The sequence below is a fragment of the Pezoporus flaviventris genome, unplaced genomic scaffold (genome assembly GCF_033815535.1).
Source record: "Pezoporus flaviventris isolate CSIRO_AGI_PZ_B2104156 unplaced genomic scaffold, CSIRO_AGI_Pfla_v1 ptg000003l, whole genome shotgun sequence".
Taxonomy (NCBI): Eukaryota; Metazoa; Chordata; class Aves; order Psittaciformes; family Psittacidae; genus Pezoporus; species Pezoporus flaviventris.
In genome coordinates this window covers 8,076,101-8,091,955 of record NW_026892551.1, presented here as the reverse complement: position 1 = coordinate 8,091,955, position 15,855 = coordinate 8,076,101, and the positions used below count along the sequence as shown (strand labels likewise).

At 42.9% G+C, this 15,855-nt stretch overlaps 1 long non-coding RNA gene across 2 annotated transcripts in view; it reads left to right on the top strand.

The window, feature by feature from the left end:
* LOC133265035 (uncharacterized) overlaps positions 1 to 14,529 on the top strand; it is a 188,204-nt gene extending 173,675 nt beyond the window's left edge. For both annotated transcript variants that reach the window (XR_009741849.1, XR_009741850.1), the window contains 2 exons: positions 13,004 to 13,091; positions 13,440 to 14,529. This is a non-coding gene — a long non-coding RNA (uncharacterized LOC133265035). The remainder of the gene's footprint in view (positions 1 to 13,003; positions 13,092 to 13,439) is intronic.
* The last annotated feature ends 1,326 nt before the right edge of the window (positions 14,530 to 15,855 follow it).

Below are 15,855 nucleotides of genomic sequence, written 5' to 3'. Positions count from 1 at the left end.
CTTGCTGCCTCACTACCTTTCTGTGAGAGCTACCTATTGCAGCTAGCTATCTCAGCTAGTTTTACTTTTCTAAACATATCCATGCCAGGATATCACCTCTAACTCTCAGACCCAATGGTACAGCACAATACTAACCAGAATTGTGACTGTCCTGACATTGACAGTGTGCACACTGAACAACATTTGGCCCCTGACCCTACCAAGGCCTTCAGCTGGGGTTCATGGACCCTTAAGTCAAGTTCTGGAGTGAGAAAGACAGAAAGAGAAGTCAGACTTGTTTAAAAAAGCAGATAAATAACACAAGGAACTCCCACTGGAGTAATTTTTAAGAGCAGATGTAAGTAACAAAAATTAAAAAAACAGCTAAAGATATAATCTTACAAAATACATTTTGCTATTGACTGCAGGGGAAACCATACACTTCCTCTTTTTATCCAACTTTTTTCCTCTTTCACCTCCCACTCAAGTCAAAGAAATCAAGCTGTAGCTAAGGAAACAAAAAGCTCTAGTGCATCAAGCCCAACCTACCAATCTGCTGTTGTTCCTTTCACATGAATGACATTCACACATCCGCAGCCAAAACAAATCCCTGAATGAACACACTCCCTATGTTCCTGAGCTCGGGATATACCTGAAAGCCCAGTAGACCTGGGCCACAAAGGATGAGGTGAGGATGTATAGCTCTCCAAGGCTGGTTACCAAGCTGAGGCTTTCTGTCTGTGCTAAAGCCAGTGGAAAGGATAAGCACCTCCAGAGAGCTATTCAGCTTAGCTATCACAGTCAGCTGTCTTCAGATGAAATAAATCTCCATTCAGAAATGCCTACCTCTGCATTCATGAACAATAGCAGGAGTCTAACTGTTAGCTTAGACTAGGCAATTTGTCTCTTTATGGTTAAAGGTAGGTGAGATGAACGTACAGCTCATTGACCATTTTCTTTGGGCACAAGGTTCACTCTGTACTGACTGATAAATAAGAAGCTGCCAACCAGTATGACAGATGTGTGTATGAAATCAGTCAACACATGAATACCACTGGATTCACATTTGGGCCATTAATTACAGCATGTACCTTGGGGTCTCCCTCTTGTGGATGCCTTAGTAGTGGTGGTGATCACATTTATTCTGATAGTCACTTACTGAGACATATGCAAAGCACTGTGCAGGGTAGGGCCCAACCTAAGGAACACGGGATAAAGAAGAGCAGTACAAGTTACAGACAAAAGGGTATATGGGATGACAGCAAATACAATGTTCCCTCTATAAAGAAGTGAGAGGTAGGGTAGGAAGAAAAATCTGAGATCAATGGAGTAAACTATGTGGAAATACAAAGTTAGGTGAAGGAACTGAAGGTCAAACAACGTGAGGGGGATATTTTCTTTATATAACATCTAGATAGTATCACAGAAACCTTTTCCTTAGGATCAGTGGGCATTCCAAGTCTGTGTGCTGCTTTTAAACTGCATATGGAGGAAAACCAGCACTTCTGCTTGGTGATGTTGATTATTACCCGTTAGAAATTTGTAGAGACCAGCAAGCCCATTTCACTTCAGATTACGGAACAAAATAAAATTGAGGTCCTCAAGGTGAAAAGCTAGGCTTTTTATTCACTACATAAAGAAGTAATTTCTTTTTTTTCTATTAAGCAAGTGTGAAAGAAAAGATTGTGCAATGACTAGGACTGCACTGTAAATATCAGGGTTAGCAAAAGTCACAGAGAAACCTTTCAAATAATCTGAAGTGGTGATAGAAAGAGTAATACTGTGAATTTGTCTTGATGCAACAATCATTAACCTTACACCTTCACTTTCATTTGCATTAAAGAAGCAGCTGACTGTATTTTTGTGATGCTCTTTATCTTTACCTCACCTGAACTGTTTGGCAGGTAGACAAGTTTACTGTCTAGAAGTATGCACCTGCATATGGGTGTTCATTTACGTGTGTATGTCAGGGAACATTTAATACTTTGGTTTCCTTATGTTACAAAATAGTATACATATATTATTCAAATATTTTAAATATGCATCATTAAAAACCACTTAGTGTTGCTCAATTATGTGAATCCAGATTCTGTCACTTGAGCAGCTGTTAAAAACTATTACTTTGAGGACTCCTACCAAAATCTGTAAGACTCTCAGGGAATGAGTTAAACATGCAGAATCTGACCCAAACAGATATTTCCATAGACTACTGTGACATACTGTTTGTGTTCTGAACTACTATTTGTTTTCTCAGTCTTATGCAGAAGCTGTTGTCATATAAACCAGCAACTGTTCACATTTTTTTTCAGTGACAATGGTTTGAAACCCTACACTGGGCAGGCAATTTTAACTGGAAAACTGAGAAAATCTATTTAATACTGAAATCAGTAATCAGGAAGCCTGTAACCATGAATCATTAAGACTGTTAAGAAAAAATAAACAGAAAACAAGTAGCTGAAAAAGCAAGGTTGAAATTAAACAGTAATGATGGTTTATAGTAAGATATTCTGAGACATGACAGAAGTCTCAGCACACCAAAAGGAAAATCTTGTTTGCTCAAATTATTTGTTTCTTCTGTCTAATGAATGTAATTCTAATATACAAGTGATAACACTGGCATTTCTTTGAAATGTTGATTCAGTTTAATTATGAAAATCACCAAGGTATTTTCTGGCTGCTGTATCACTCCCTGTACTAAGATTAATCACATCAACATCATTCATTTAATCTTCAAAGAGGAAGCAGTTGTCCACAAAAGCCTTCAAATAGCTTCATTAGTGCAATTTTTCAGACTCAAACACTTAGCTGGCAGCATATGATTGAGAGTAAGGAAGGTCATTATATTCGTCTGTTTCCTAATCCAATTTATTTTTTTAATGTTTCTACAATTTTTTCGTGGGCAAGTATAAGCTCCACATTCTTGTCCTTTTTTTGGTCAACCAAACCATACGCCATTCAATAGGTGACAGACAGAATAGTTGGTGGCTATCATGTTTTGATCAGTTTGCAATGAGTTGAATTTGAACCAGAATACGCTCCTCTTCTGAGCCATGCACTGATTTAACATAAAGATTGTTTTCGTCATGAATCACAGCACAAAAGACCTCAAGATGTGTTTACTTAAACATGCAAACAGGGTTAAAAAGGTGAGAGGCAGAGCAATGTGACTAATGTCTTCAATGCCAGACTGAGACTTATTAATGTTTTAGAGAATAAAAATAAGTCCAACCTCTACCCATTATTAATATTTAATTACATGCTAAGAGCATCATTCTCTTTAGTCTCCCATGGATGCTGAAAAGTCCTTCCCTTGACTCATATTACTTTAAAACTTCTTGTTGTGGTTTAAGTGTCCTGAAACCAGGACGCTTCTCTCCACAACTCTGTGCATTTTCAAAGAATCACGTTACCCCATGTCCAATTAGCCGATACTGTGGCACAGTCTTTGAGCAGTTTAAACTTAAAAAAGATACATCGTTGCAACCCAACATATTCGCACTGAGCATGGCAGCTCACTACTTAGGTTATGGCGACGACTTGGGCAGACACAGTTATGCTATCTGCATTCCACTGTCGTGGTTTAAGTCCAGTCAGCCATGCAGCCGCTCACTCACTCCCCTCTCTTCCTCCCCCCACCAACCCCAATCCCAGAGGGATGGGGAGGAGAATCGAAAGAATGTAACTCCCATCAACCGAGATAAGAACAGTCCAGTAATTAAGGTATAACACAAATCACTACTGCTACCACCAATAATAATAATGATAAGGGAAATAACAAGGGAAGAGAATACAACCACTCATCACCTGCCAAGCGATACCCAGCCCAACCGAGCAGTGATCTAACCCTTCCAGATAACTGCTCCCAGTTTATATACTGGGCATGACGTGCTGTGGTTTGGAATACCTCTCTGGCTAGTTTGGGTCAGGTGTCCTGTCTCTGCTTCCTCCTGGCTTCCCCTCCTCCCTGGCAGAGCATGAGACTCAGAAGGTCCTTGGTCAAAGTAAACGTTACAGAGCAACAACTAAAAACACCAGTATTATCAGCATGGTTCTCAGGCTAAGAGTCAAAACCACAGCACTGCACCAGCTACTAAGAAGGAGAAAAATGATTGCTACTGCTGAACCCAGGACACCACTAAAGTAGCCACCAATCAAAATGTGCTTAGTTCCATTACTGAAAACCAAAACTGCCAGGTTTGGTTTTGAAGCTTTAAAAACCAAGACTTGGTTAAAGTTTCTGCTAACATATTTGCCTCCAGCTGTCAGTGGTTTGTGCAAAAAAATCAGTCAATCAGAAAAGGGAAAGCCTTAAGATGTTGGACAGCAAATGTAACTCTTTTTTTTTTTAATAAAATATTCAAATGAATTAAAATTTTCCTTCCATTTAATTTTAGGTGAGGAGAAAAATCAGTTTTATACTTATCAAAAACACTTGGGCAAAAATTTATAAAAATGGATCCTAAGGCTCTGGTGAATTGCTACTATTGCAAACATGTATATCATTCAAAGGTTCCCCAAAAAGAATAGAAACATGGGTTTGAATTACAATGCTGTTTGTTTTATTAACAACTGGATTTAGTTTAGTGTGAGGAGTATGAGATAGTTCCATAGCTACAAAGCTATATGCTTCAGTTGTCACAGTGTCTCAAGTAACTCTTTTCATTCCTTTCTTTCCCTGGCACACATAAACAGCACTCATGAACCATCCTTGGTTCACAGTGCTATCTGAAATCAATTGCTATACGAGAGAACAGCAGAAAACACAGACTCCATGTGGTTCTCAGTCTAACCACTCAAACAGTGTATAGGTGAGGCTTTTATAACCAAGGGTCCCCTGCACAAAGAAGGATTTTCTTTGTGCAGACTTAAAAAAAAAAGGGAAAATCAATATTTGCAAAAGCAGTTGCATTAGCTAATACCCCACTTGTTCCTGTTTGCAGATAAAACTTCCCATGCACCAGTGCAGGATGAAAAACTTAGACTGGTGCAACTTTTATCCATGGAAGAGAAAATTAGTGCGTCACAAGATGAGTTTACATACCGGCTTCAATCCTTGAGCCCATCTATGAAATGCTGTGGACTATTTTTCTTCTTGTAAGCTCTTTGGCTATGGAAAAGTCATGCTGTGGGACTCCTGACAAGAGCTTGAACAATAGTCATGGAAATCATTTCATTTAGGTCAGAGGTCAGGATGTGATAATGGACCAACATAGCAGGAAAGCCACAGCAGCTGGAAGCTACCCTAGCTGAAGTGAAACAGGAGCCACAAGAGTGTGTCTCCACTGGAATTTGTAAGGCATTTGTCACCTGGATATTTTAAGATGTGTTGATATCCCATTCTTAGTTCAAGATATATATTGCTATTCCAATATACCAGAACTTTTCTTGCAGGAACCTGAAGGGCTTCTGTAGAGGATTTCTTTTAAGAGAAACAGCAAGTTTGAGGTTCAAGTAACTGCACTTTTTAAAACCTTTGCATGAATTGCTTTCAGATCTTGTCACTGGATCTTGGCAGTATGAGGTCACATCATTTCAAGCTGTGAACAACAGAGGAAATGACCAGGCTCATCCTGCAATTTGTCCCACTTTACTGGAATACTTAGGAATACTTAGGAATTGTTATGCAAAGTAAGCTTATTTCTGTTTCTACCTCCCTTCTGCAGGACATGGTGGGGGGAAAATAGCTATTCTACTGTGCACTGTTTAACAGAAGCCCTTTTTAAAAAAAAAAAGAGGGGCTGTATATCCCTGGAATCATTCCTCCCACAGTCATCCACAGCCATAGTTCACTACTAAAATCTGTATGTTTCTAATAACTTAGCCTTAAAGGGCTATGCTCCTTACGTGACATTTAAGCTCTGTCCTTCACGCTCCCTTTTTCTTCAGACAATGTTATCCTCAGGAGTACCAAACCTTCTAGGTCTCAATCAGGCCTTAAAAGAAGGAAAATTCTTCAAACAGGTCTTGCTGTGACAAATGTGGCATTATGTGCTGCTGTTCTTTACTGTTCTCCTTAAATCTCAATTTCCCTAATTACACATTACTTCTCTGAGAACTGTGAATTATATAATGAGTCTAACCAAGGTGCATGCTGCAAGCACTACTTCAGTTATTAGGCAAAGATATGAAAATAAAGCTAATCACAGGCAAAGCCTTTTCAACTAACCTGCCTCACACCATCCATTTACAAGGTGTTCATTTATGTCGATTGCTTTTAATTTTAACCATAAATGTGCTTTTGTTATTAAAGTAGGAACAGATCCCTGAGTAAATGACAATGTGTAGGGCGAATGAAGAATCAAGAAAAGATGTATTTATATATATTTATATATAATATATAAAGAGAGGAATAATCTGTAACCCTTAAAGGTGACAAGGAATACAAATATATTTAGATTGCCGCTAAACCCAAATCGAGATTCACCTCTCCAAGGGTCATGCTCTGCCTTTTTTCACATTAACAATGCAAAAGTTTTCAATCAAAATTGGTACTAAGTGAAAAATCCTCTTCACAGAGCATGAAGAAGTGGAGATTCACCTTTCTGACCACTTTCTTTCCTGTCTTCTATATATCCTCATAAAATATTTACTCTGCCTCTGAATGACCACTCTGATTATCCTTAGACTCCTTTTCAGATTCCTTGATGATGTCATGGAAATGTTAAGCCCATTATGCTAAACTAGGACCTCCATCTACTGTGACCTCTTGGCACTAGCTTCTAAGGACAGCATGATACTTTTACATAAAAGTTAGTCTTCCTTCTGGTCGTCAATAGATGGACTCTCAATACCTCAGCACTTCCATCGACACCAATAAAACTTAAACAAGGACACATAAAAAGTCCAAATCCATTTCGTGTTTACAATAAAGTGATTAAAATGTGTATGAAAGTGTACATTTTTTTTTTAATTGGAGAATAAGCATTCATATGATTTCATGGGTTCACCCCACAGGTAATACACGGCATTCTTTTTCATTAAGCTATTAGGGAAGTGATTAGTGACTAGCACCCTGCTCTAATTATCTTTAATGTAGTGTTTCAAACTGATCATGCATAATGCAATTAGAAATCATAATTAAATTAATTTATATTGATTTAAGCCTTTATAAGTTGTTAATAACTATAGCCCATTACATTAATTCCTACAAGCCAACATTAATATTTTCAATATGCTGAGATATTTTGCTTTTCCCCCCCTCCCCTTCCTTGCGTCGAGCACGTCCTTAGGGAGGTCACAGGGGATGGCTGCGAGGGGATACTGCCGGCCAACCTTCCTCGGAGCCGGGAGGCTGCAGCTCGGCCGACTGGTCCCGGTGTGAGTGGGTGCTGGGGGAACTTTAATGAGGAAATAATGACAGCCACCCTGGCTGACAGCAGCCTTTTGTATTTCCATGGAGACAGAAAGATCCCGGCAAGGGAAAAACTCTGGAGATAGGAGTCAAGAAAAGCGAAGGGGAGAGGGAAGGAAGGTGCTGGGGAGGTACTAAAGGAAACAAGTCCCCAGAAAGCAGCTGACGCCGGAGCTCCCCGCGGGCCGGGGAGGATGCGGACGTCTCCCCCACCCCCGGCGTCAAGCCCGGCGGAATCCACGCTGCTCGGGGAGGGGAGCAGCAGGGAGTGGACGGGGATGGGCAACCCCGGCTGGGCGGGCGGGCGAGAGCCGCAGTTCCCTAGGGTCAATGTCGGCAGCTAAAGCCGCTGCCCCCCCGCCCCGTCCGACGGAAAGCTCCCAGACCTGTCCTGACACTGGCCTTATTCCTTCCCATACCCTTCCCCACCCCAGCAGCCCCCCCCCCCAAAAAAAAAAAAAAACAAAAAACAAGCAGCAACAACCCAACAACCTCGTGGAAGTGATTTCCCCTATTCCAATTAAACTTGTGCAGCGTGGGCCCCTTTGAGAAAGAATTATGCCTGAAAACAAAGGCAATAAATGCCCGGCACACGGACGTACTTCCATCCCACCCGCGTCCGACACTTTTCAGTCAGAATCGGATGGTCCAGGGTCAAAATAAGTTTTCCTGTGAGAAAGATGCCCGGCTATAATAAAATCTTACATCGGAGGGTTAACAAGTCATTTAAGAAAACAATTTATACTTAAATAATCTTTCTTTTAAAAGAAAACCTGGGTTTGCAAATCAGGATTTGATTTGAGAGGCATGAATTCTATTATATGTACAATTTAATCACAGGGTATTTAAAATAGACATTTCCATCTAAAATCCAATCAGAAATCAACACAGCACCTCGAGGCATTAAGATGATCATCTCCATTTTGCATTTGTAAACTGGTAGAAATAAATGTGGCTTGTGGATACCAAGAGGTCAAGTACGGCTGCTCAAATATTTTTCTTACAAAATGACGGATTTATTAGACAAATAAGTAGCCTGGCTGATGCAAAACCCCCAGTGATTGAATTTTGACGTTGAGTCAACAACAACTCGAACTACATCAGTGCTCCAAGATTTAGTTATGATGGTAGAGATTACTGAACAAATAGGAGGCAGAAATGAATACAGATTTCCTAGATCTGCCCCTGGCACCCTCTTCTTGACATTCCCCTCCATATGCTATCCCTATTCACAGGGTATTCTAATTAAAGGACTGGGCTATGTCTTCTAATTTTACAAGAACTTTTAAATAATTAGTCTGCTGTGTGTTAAAAGGGAAAGCCTCAGACATAAGGGGATTTCAGTCCCTTTAGGATCTCTCCCTGGCTTTACAGTTATCACAGTCCCTTACACAGTGAGGAAGGGATAGCAGAAAGAGGTGAACCTTCACCAAACCACAAAGGCATCATCGATTCATTTTCAGCCAGTTCCAAGAGGGTTATTTGGGGTTTTTTTCGGGATTTGGGAGTGACATAAGGTATGGGTTTATAATTTTGGTTGGTTGGGTAGGGTTTCTGGTTTTGGTTTGTTTTGTGGGTGTTTTTGTTTTTTTTGGGGGGGCGGGCTTTTTTGGGGTGGTGTGTTTTGTTTGTTTTGGTTTTTTTTTCCTGTGAAAGAGACGTTGAGGGTCCAGCATCCTCAGGAAAATGTGCCCACAGACTACAACCGCGCGTGAAGCCAGGTTGGGCTGCAGCCTGCATAATTTCGACAGCGAGATTTTTTCATGCTGCCCTTCCCCCCTCCCTCTTTCTCCCCTCTCTCTCTCCTTCCCCCACTGCCCACCGTCCAGGTGCATGCACACTAGAGAGTTCCCCGGCCTGCGCTCTGTTGGCCAGCAGGAGCTGGGTATGTGCTGGAAAGCCGACGTGAGCTGTGGGAAAGTGATGTTATTCTTGCTTCATTTCTTCAGCGGTTTTGGAGCGTTACTTTAACTTGCTAATCACGGAGGGGCGCTTAAATAATTGAGAGTACGTTTAAGCATAAAGCAGTCAGTTTCTAATCTTTTCAGGGAAAAGGGACTAATCTGCACCTGCTGTGAGAGCCCTTTTTTTATTTATTCTGTATATTACTTCCACTCCGAGCTGGACCTGATGGCTCCAATTACAGTTCAGCCTTGCAGAATCCATACCCTCCTTTTCACAACCCTATTCTCTGCTCTCTTCTTCTCTGCGGGTACAAACTTTTCCTTGGCAGACAAGTGAGAGCGGGGGGCTCTTACCAGACACTATTTTGCTGAGATTTCTTAGATTTCTTTTCTTTTCTTGTTTTTATTTTATTTTTTTCCTTTCAGGGAAGCTCTTCAGAATTCCCGAGGTCTCCAAATTTGCCTTCTTTCTATTGCCTCCACTATATCACATGTATATTTGTAGAAAAGAGAAGCAGACACTGGCTTCCACAGTGATCTGGACAATTTTTTAATAGGGGATAGCTCGAGAACAGGGGGTTTAATGTAGATTTTCCCTCCTGTTTATCATTTGGGAAGAAAACGTTTAATGAACCTTTCTCCTACTGAGTATTTTTACTGCAGAGTTTTTGTGTTGGTTAGGGGCTTCTCAGAGTATTGCCAAAGTTAATTCTAGATTTATATTTCTGTAACCTACTTAGGATGCAAAAAAGAAGAAGAAAAAAATCCTGTCAAATTAAAGTGAGTCCTCCTGTCTTGCCTGCTCCCAGCAAATAACTTGCAGCACCTAATAAATCCAGATGGAGTTCCTCATATAGCCCTATGCAGAAATAATTATTGTCCTGGCTTGTTTCATGTCAGAGGCCTCTTCGGCTCATCTGTCATGAAACCAATTTCACTTTATTTACATCCATTTGCTAGTTTAATTACTGTGCTGATGAATAGCCTGAAGGAATTAAGTTACGAGTCTTTGGAAACCTAAAACGACAGATATATGGGTTACCTTTTAAATAGAGGAAGAAAATGATGGGTGGTGTGTGCACCAAAATTTAAAAGTAATAAGAGCCTTTCCTTGTCTGGTGGAAATGCAGAATTAACTGACACTCAGCCCGTGCATTTACCTCTGTCTTGATGTAAAGTATTGCCTAGAAAGGCTTTTTTGTTTGTTTGTTTTGTTTGTTTGTTTTTGTTGTGTTTTGGGGGGTGGGTGGGTTTGTTTTGTTTTCTTTTTGTTTGCTTTTTTTTCAGGTTAAATGCAATCTGTATTAAAGCAAAGGTTCTGGGGGCTTTGGATCTAAGCACAGATGCACTCATGACTTTTCTAGACACTGAAAGGGAAAAAGGGGTCAGAAACTAGGTCTGCCTTAAAGACTGACTTCAACATAAGATATGCAATGTGCCATAGAACAAAATCAATCAGGTTACTACTATCTTGTGTCTGCAGTGGTAGAAATTGTCTCCAGCGCTTCTCCCCTCTGACTCGCCTCTTTGTGATGCAGGGTACCAACAGAGGAAATTCCAACCAGCTGGAGGATCTTGACCTTTTTTATGTAAACCTGTGAAAAGCAGACTTAATCCTTGTGTTCCTTGTCCCGGCTCTAGCCCACGTCTTTTTCCTTTCTCCGGGTGTTTTCCAATCATTTCCAGTGCGTGCAGCTCGGCCTGGAGATCAGAGCTAAGGGCTCTGCTCTATCCACCCTCCCTCTCCCCACGAGGGGACCCTATTCGGGGTCCTGGCATACCAAGGTGGTCCTGTCCCCCGTCTTCCGCTGCTCAATAACTTTCATGAGCTGTTCTAGCGCTCTATAAAAATCTAGAATTCCAAAACTTGATGTGGCGTGTGCCTGAGCGAAAGGTCAGCCTCTGTAATTCTCTCCACCCGCCCCCCCACCCCACCCCCCATTCATCATGAAAGAAAAGCAAAAGCAAAACAACAGCCATCTCGGAACTGTGCTGGGAGTGCTGATTGCCCGGGCTGTGCCCCGCCGTGTCACCTACGGGCTGGCCAGCAGGGTCCAGGAGAATCCCCTTGTGAGCATGTTCATTCTACCCCTGGAGAGAAAGTCCCCCCAAAACACCTCATGTCCCAAGCAAAGAGCATAAACCGGACCCTGGAGCCTGCGCATTTCCTCTGGCGCTAAGCCTTGGCGTTAGGTACATCAGGACATCTTTATCTACTTGAACCGCAGAGGCTGAGGAGGGCCTGCTGGTCCGAGGTTCGAGGGCTACATGAAAAAGTCACCTACAAGAGGGCTTTTACACGGCTTTCCTACGCAGACCGCCTCTTCCCATGCTCCCGGCGATTTTGTGGAGCTCACGGGTTTCTGCACCTGGGACAAGCCCCCCGTGAAGAAATGACGTGCTGCAGTAGGTAACAGGACACAGGTAAAAGCGGGGAGGGCGGTCTGGCTGCCTGCAGGGAGGTGATCTTTGGCTCGCTAGAAAAACCCTTCCCCTTAGAGGCACCCTCCGCAAGGAGGAGGCTGAAGGGACGGACAGACGTCCTCTTTGTCACAGCGGTTGAGCAGCGCTCGAAAACCAAATCCTTTGCAGGGGAAACGTGAAATACACACACCCCTCTCCCTCAAATCTCGCTATCGGCTGACCCGAGCTGGTTACATTACACAAGGGTATAAGAGTGCGGATCAAAAGAGAATTACGGCTGTGTGTTCGAGGTACTCTGGGTCTTTATGTCTGAGGAAAATGAAAGGAGGAAGTATACAGAAAAATAGTGTGGGGTATTAAAAGCTCACATCTCACCCCCCTCCCACCCCCACCCCCCCTTCCGCTTCTCTTCCCTGTCTCTCCCCCTTTGATTAATAGATCCATGTGGCTAACGGCCTGACATATGGTGTGCGAAGCAGCTTGAGATGGTACCTCGGGCATACCCCGCGGCCATTAACATATTACAGGCTTCTGTGCAGCCAGCCAGCCCGACACAGAGACAGAGAGGCAAGGCAGGCAAGCAGGCCGCCTCCCCGCGCCGCCCCGCCGGAGCTCTCCGCGGTGCTGAAGCACGGCCGGGGGGGGGGGGAGGCCTCCTCCCCCCGCCTCCCGCTGCCGCTCCGCCTGCGCGCAGCGCGCCCGTCTCCACCGCAGTGAGAGTTCAAAAAGCAGACGCTCACACAGCTGCGGATTTGGAAGTCCTGCGCTTCTTTCAAGCGAAGAGGTGGCAACATCCCCCATGAAATCGCAGGTTCTCTCCCTCTTTCTTGTTTTGTTTTGTGTCTTTTTTTGCTTTCATCTAGGAAAACAAGATGTTGCTCTCTATAAAATCTTCACTACAGAGAACACAAAGATTGTCCTGTGTGGAAACCATCTGATTTTAAACACGGTGCCAGATCGTAGAACGGAAAAGACTGATTTCCGCAAATAACCCAAAAGTTAGGAAACTCGCACCTGGCAGTGGGAGAGACGGGGAGGGAGGCGGATGGTTATTCCCAGCCGTATAGTTTGGAAGAGGAAATTACAGTACGAAACATAGTGGCTGAGAATGCAGAAAAACCTAGGGTTTATTTAATCCATTTCAAGAGTTCTGACAGAAACATAAATCACTCCCTGCACTTTGCCTTTTAGACTCCTGTAGATAACTGCCCTAGCTCTTTTGAACTTTGTTCTGGTTGTTTTGTTGGGAAATAAATGCTAACACCAGATTAAATGTTTCAGGTAGCTTTATCTTCTGATTTCAGGAAAATAGTGTTAATAAGCAGCTTTGATGTTTTACTTTCAGACTGTATGCCTTAAGGCAGAAAACCGCATAAAGGTAGCTGGGAAAGTAAATTGCCAGAAGCGAAAAGCACCCTCCCTTTCAAAATCCTGTAAGTACTCCTCTCTCCTACATCAAACCGAGCCTATGCAGAGCAGCACTGGCTGGCTTGAGATTTCCCGGCTTTGCAAGCATCTCCCGTTTCAGTGCCCACATGGCGATATGTTGGTGTGTGTGCACTCCGGTACCATCAGCTGGTAATGAACCTGAAGGTGATAGAGGAAAATACGAAAAGCTCACTGCGATAGCTGAAGTTTTAGATTTTACTTTTTCCCTAGTAAGAATATAAAAGCCCGTGGGGAAAAGCGGAAGGCGTTCCTGCCTGTGGCAGAGGGGTCGGAACTAAATGATCTTTAGGTCCTTTCCAACCCAAACCGTTCTAAGATTCTGTGAATTGCAGTGAGGAGTAAAGTCAATGTGAGGTTAGCAGAGCACTGCAGACCTCCACCACGCTGAAGCAGCCCAGAACAAAAGTTTCACGTCCTCTGCGTTCGGGGTCTTTCTAGCTATATCGTCAGCAGCCTCCTCTGTTCTTTCGGGAGCTCAGCACATCAGCATCGCAGGTTCCTCACACACAATCAATGCATTTTGCATAACACGAGTCTCTCTCGCAACCCTATCTCTTCTCTTGCTCTCTTGTTTTTTTCGCTTCGTAGGCGGACAGGCTTTCTACACAGGGCTTTGCTTTTAAGGCATGAGCACCGGAGATGCCCAAGTCTCCAAAAGCAAGCCATGCACCAGGGGTAGCTGGTGCCTGCTTCCTCAGGTCAGAAATTGCGCTGGAGCCCCCACCACAGCAACCCTTCAAGCATACGGTTTGGTTTCAGTCAGACACAGCTTGCCTCTCCCCAGTCTCCCCTCCACCCCCCGCTTTCCATTCCTCTTACAGCAGTGCTTTAATAAAGTCACATAAGTGATTGAAATTAACATAAATCATTATTAATTATTAGGATTTGCTCTAAATTACTCTGTGAATATAACACCAAACCCCATCTGCCACTCCTGCTCTAGCAGCAATAGATTGCAGATAAAATAAATGTCCTTACCCCATTAGAATGTTCCTGTCTCTGTAGCCAAAAGCCAAACAAAAGCAATAAATACAGAGCTTTTTTTCTCTCCACTATTCAGCTGTGACTGTTTTCATCAGCTCTTCCTCTAGAAAAGCTCGATAGCTGCCTGAAAATATTGCATTTTATATCACCAAAGGGCGATTAATATTGCATTAACTGTATTTAACATTTTTTAAGCGCGAGTAATCTGAAATGAGTAAGTTTCTGTTACTAAATACAGGGGATGTCAGAGCTCGTGAAAACAGCTTAAAATATCTGTATAAACAGATTATTTGTTTCATACTTTGTATTTTTATAATGTTATGGTATAGTGTGCTCTGTTTGAAGTAGAAGAAGCCATGCTAATGGTCTGTTTAAAGTATTCTGACACTGTCTGGAGACATCCAAGTCTCTGCCTTCATTAAATGTTTATTGTCAACACTTCAGTGAAAAAAAGTCTTGTGTAAGTGAATTTCCACTGCTGGATGCTGTCAACACTTTGTTTCATTCTGATCCGCGTGTACAAAAGTTTGTATACATTATGCTGAAGAGAGGTAGAGGTTTAGTGAGCTGTAATTAGTCACCGAACAAACTTTTGGTAGTAATTTGGTCCACATAATGACCATCATGGAGGGTGAAGTTATGTATATAGGCGCCTTGTTACGTAGCCTGTGAAAAGGTTCATTCATGTTGACATGCCGTCCTCTTGTCAAAGAATACCTTTTTTAATAAATCAAAGAAAAAAAGAAAACAAAAAAAAAGAGAGAGAGAAAAGAAAAAATATCGGAGGGGAAAAAAAAAAAGAAAAAAGAAAAGAAAGAGAAGAAGAAAAAGAAAGAGGAAAAAAAGAAACAAAAACAAACCCAAAACAGCAACCCAAAAGCAAACCCAGACCCACAGCTTGTACAACCACAGGTTTTACACATTTTAGCTCGGGCTTACACATCTAAGTAGCTTCCCTTTACCTGGGCGAGGGATGCCCGCACTCCTTCTCCGCCCCCGGGAGCGACCGCAGCGCGGAGTATGGGAGGGCTCCTGCTTCCTAACCGGGCTTGGGGCTTCGCACTGGGACCTAGCCGGGTGCTTCATTCTCTGCAAGCGGGGAGTGGTCGGCTGGTGTCCACACAGAGGGAGGCTATTTTGAGGCTTTTAGGACTCGATATTGAAAAATCAAACAATTGGTCTTCAACGTACCAACACACACAACGTGTGTGCGTTTATATTATTTATTTAATTTTTATATAAAGCCTGCTAAATACTTCAGTTTTTAGAGTGATTAATGTCTTATGATATCAATTTTTTTAAGTCACTCCCCCTCCTCGCTTCCCCATACATATATATATATATATATATATTATTTTTCTGTAAGAGGTGTTTAATTCTTCTCCCCAGAGTTAGAGGTGCTCTAGCATACTTAGGAAAGCAGGCTGAAAGAGTTAAGATGCAGTTCAGACGAAGGCTCCTACTTTCCCGCAGGGGCTGTGACCCCTCGCAAGTCCCGAGACCAGTTTGGGGAGCAGGTTTTGCCTGCCCAGCTGCCCCTTGGCCATCAGCTTCAGGCTGGGTTTGGCTGGTGACACTGCAGTAAAGCCACACCACTGCAGCAGAAGAGGGCTCCGGGGCCCCTTCTGCCGGCGGAAACACGGCGTTAAGTCCGTTTTAGAGTTTGCACCTTAAATTAGCGGTGGGAGGCCAGAGGCCCCGCGGTGAGTACCGTGCTGCCGCTTCGCTCCCCGTGGACCCCAGCACCGGCTGCCGCTGTTACCG